The following is a 4,117-nucleotide window of genomic DNA, read 5'->3' on the forward strand; positions in this document are numbered from 1 at the left end:
GGAGCTTGTTGAGGAAAGGAGGTAACTCGGGTCAACAGTGTGTTGCCAGGTAGACTTAAAAGGACTATTGTAATGCTATTCATGGATGTCTTGTGTATTAAACACAATATGTACATGGTGTGTTTAAGACCTGCCAAACATAATGAAACAAAAAACTGTTTTTCTATTGTAATAATGCCTGTCATTAAAAAAATATATATACAATAATAAATTATTTCATTCCACCCTCGGCCATCTCTGTGTGGAGTTTGCATGTTCTCCCCGTGCATGCGTGGGTTTTCTCCGGGTACTCCGGTTTCCTCCCACATTCCAAAAACATGCTAGGTTAATTGGCCACTCCAAATTGTCCATAGGTATGAATGTGAGTGTGAATGGTTGTTTGTCTATATGTGCCCTGTGATTGGCTGGCCACCAGTCCAGGGTGTACCCCGCCTCTCGCCTGAAGACAGCTGGGATAGGCTCCAGCACCCCCGCGACCCTCGTGAGGAAAAAGCGGTAGAAAATGAAATGAATGAATGAATGAATTTGATCATTTTGCCCGCTTCAATATATCGCCATGTGCATGCAACTCTGTTTTACTCGTTTCAGGCAGGAAGAAAGTCATCCTTCTGTGCATTGGGTTCCGCACGTTTGTTCCACAGAACAACTGCATGAACAGAGTGAGCCATTTTGTCATACAGTCTCTTTGTCTGGTTGGGTAGAGGCGGGGTCAGTAGCATACACACAAAATGTAGTAGAAATGACATTAGTAGATTGTAATACATTGTCTTCTGTGTTTTATATGTTTTACTGTAGTGTCCTTAAAGGGGACCTAGTATGCACATTTTCAACCCTTTGTATTGAGTTGTGGACTCCTATAGAGCAGCTGCACACAATAACCCACACAGAAAACTTTTGATTTTTCAGAATCTGCACCTATTCCTGCTGTATTTCCTTTCATTTGTGCTTGCTGCCAAAACAGTCTGATTTCATTTATTCCACCTAAGGCCCGCCTCCAGCCATGTCCACTGTTCTGTGATTAGTCACACCCCCAAAATGCTTAACTATGACCATATAAGGAAGTCCATCCCTCCGTGACATCACAAATGGGCAGTTTTACCACGCCTTTTGAAACTGAGCTTTTTGTACATTTAGAGGTCAGAAAAGTGGAAAAGCATAATAGGTCCCCTTTGAAATACATTGATTTTCTATGCTACCTGTCCTCAGGTTGCGGGGGTATGCTAGAGCCTATCCCAGGTGGCAAGAGGCCCAAAGTCAGCAGGTAGACCCAAGCTCATGTATCATCTCATTCATTCATTCATATTCTACCGCTTTTCCTCACGAGGGTCGCGGGGTGCTGGAGCCTATCCCAGCTGTCTTCAGGCGAGAGGAGTTACACCCTGGACTGGTGGCCAGCCAATCACAGGGCACATATAGACAAACAACCATTCACACTCACATTCATACCTATGGACAATTTGGAGTGGCCAATTAACCTAGCATGTTTTTGGAATGTGGGAGGAAACCGGAGTACCCGGAGAAAACCCACGCATGCACGGGGAGAACATGCAAACTCCACACAGAGATGGCCGAGGGTGGAATGTGGAATTGAACCCTGGTCTCCGAGCTGTGAGGTCTCCGTGCTAACCATTCGACCGCCCTTATCATCTCATGACCTCCCTAAAATTTACATCAAATTTATTGTAGGCAATGACAAAACTCATTTTAAAACCATGCCTTACCATGAACCGGTACCAGAGCGGGGTCTGGGGGTTGGGGGCTACTGCTCTATGAGACAGGAGCACTCTGCTGTTTTTAAGAACCAACTGCAGTCAAAGATCCTCTATATAAGATCCAGTTGATGAAACATCTCACAGTCCCATGATACTGTACCTGGGTGTCTTCACTGTGGGTGGAGTTCTTTCCCCATGCAACACAAGGTGAAGCAGTGAGACGCCGTCTCTCTTTTGGCGCACTCTTCTCCAGCAGATATCTGCAGCTGTGTGTCGGATGGGGCGTTAAGTTGGACTTCACCTCTCGCTCAAGCTCTCTCAAACATGGCACCACCTTGTGGTGGTGTAGAAAGCAAATACATGAGGTGCATTCACGGACATTCGGTCATTACACAATGTTTAAAACCCCACTGAATATGACTCTGCCAGCCGCCAGTCTCGAGTCACCACTAAAAATGTTCAATATCAGAGGTTGGGAACCTCTGGCCCATCGTGGGGCCAAACGGGGCTGTGGAAAACTTTGGGAAGTAATGATTAGAAACCCAAACTGTGCTGCTGTTCGCTGGTCTGATTTGGCCACCAGCTGAATATCCCTGCCATCAAAGATACAGTATGCCCCCCCCTCAAAAAAGGAAAAAAACAGGTGAAAAAATGCACAAATCGTCTTACTTTTGTCCTTTTGAACCTCTAATCATTCATTACGCAAGCGCGTTGTTTGTCTCAGCCGCTCTAAGCAGCTTTTTGGTGTCTTTCTTGGTTTGTTTGAAGGATCAATTTTCATTTTGTGCAGCGTTCATCAAAGAGTCACTTCAAAGAGGGTGTCAATCTCTGCCAAAGTTACAGTATATTATATTAGTATCCCATCACTTCCCCAAATACAGGACGTTGCGTTAGCATGACATCAACCCATACTGCTCATAGCCACCAGGGGGCGTTGTTACGTTCTATCATCTACTGCAGGGGTGCTCACACTTTTTCAGCATGCGAGCTACTTTTAAAATGACCGAGTCAAAATGATCTACCCACTACAAAAATGCAAAACATCTATTTATTTTCAAATGTATTGATGATTATTTGTACGTACAATGTATGTTGATGTGCCTTACATAACCAAATGAGCCAATATTGCAAAACACACATAATTAACTATTAACATTTTTTGTAATTACCTGAGTTTACTTTGATGACTTGCACTGAATTGAATCAGCCAGGGATGCATAGTCCGGACAGTAGCTGCTGATAGCCAGGTTAGCCAGGCAAACGCACTTCGAAAAAGACATTGTGAAAAAAAAAGTCCACCTCCCATTCCGTATGGAAGTGATATGTTTTTGCCTTTTTACTTGGTCCAGCTCCTTCACTCATTTTAGTGACCATAAACTTTAGCGAGGGCTTAAAATCTGACGCTATTCGCCGACTAGCTTAGCACTTTGCATCGTTGTTTACGCATGAGCGGTGACCTAAAGGTCAAAATTCAGTTGTCATCTGATTGGTTGTTCTGTATGTCAATCAAGTAACGGGGATGGATGATAGGCTGACATCGTAAGTTCTGCTGCACTTAGAGACGTTGTTAGATGTGATTGGTCACCCGAAGGGCAACATTCAGTTGTCATCTGAATGGCTGCCCTGTATATCAATCAAGTGACGGCATTGATGCTAGGATGATATTTTTATGTAGTAGACATTCAAAAAAATCCAAAAAACAAATAAGGAACAAGAAGCGGGATATAACTTTCCCACTTTTGGACAGATTTAGTAGAGATACTCAATTGTTTTAGGCCACCATTACACAAGTACACACAATCTACACTGCAAAACCACATTCTGTCCAGTGGACAGTCATCATAGATCATAATCATAATAGAATCATTAATTAATTAGCCTATTATTATTACTATCATCATTATTCTTCTTCTGATTATTACTACTACTACTAGTAGTAGTAGTATGCTAGTATTAGCCTGCTTAATGGATTACTTATTAGCCTGCATTTGCACTATTATATGAAATTTAAAAAAATAATGAATTATTTCAAAATATCAAATTATTTAGGGGGGCTTACGGACGTTTTAGGGGCGCTGAAGACCCCCTAAAATAGGCCTAATGACGCCACTGCAGGAGGCTTTCACAGTACTTTGTCCAGATACATTGGTGGTACTACGGCAGTGAGTACCGCGACATGTAAACAAAAGAATAACAGTTCGGCGCAGGATCGGATATATCGACAGTCCGGTTATATCGATATTTTTTCCGACTCCCGACAATATCGATATAATGAGACTTTACTGTACTTAGAAAGCAACTGGTGGGCTGGATTCAAACGCTTGGTGGGCCGCATGTGGCCCGCGGGCTGTAGTTTGCCCGCCCCTGTTGTACAATAATCCACAATCAGACGCACTAAAACGGAA

The sequence above is a fragment of the Doryrhamphus excisus genome, linkage group LG21, assembly GCF_037039965.1.
Source record: "Doryrhamphus excisus strain RoL-2023G ecotype Guam linkage group LG21, RoL_Dexc_Guam_v1.1, whole genome shotgun sequence".
Lineage (NCBI taxonomy): Eukaryota > Metazoa > Chordata > Actinopteri > Syngnathiformes > Syngnathidae > Doryrhamphus > Doryrhamphus excisus.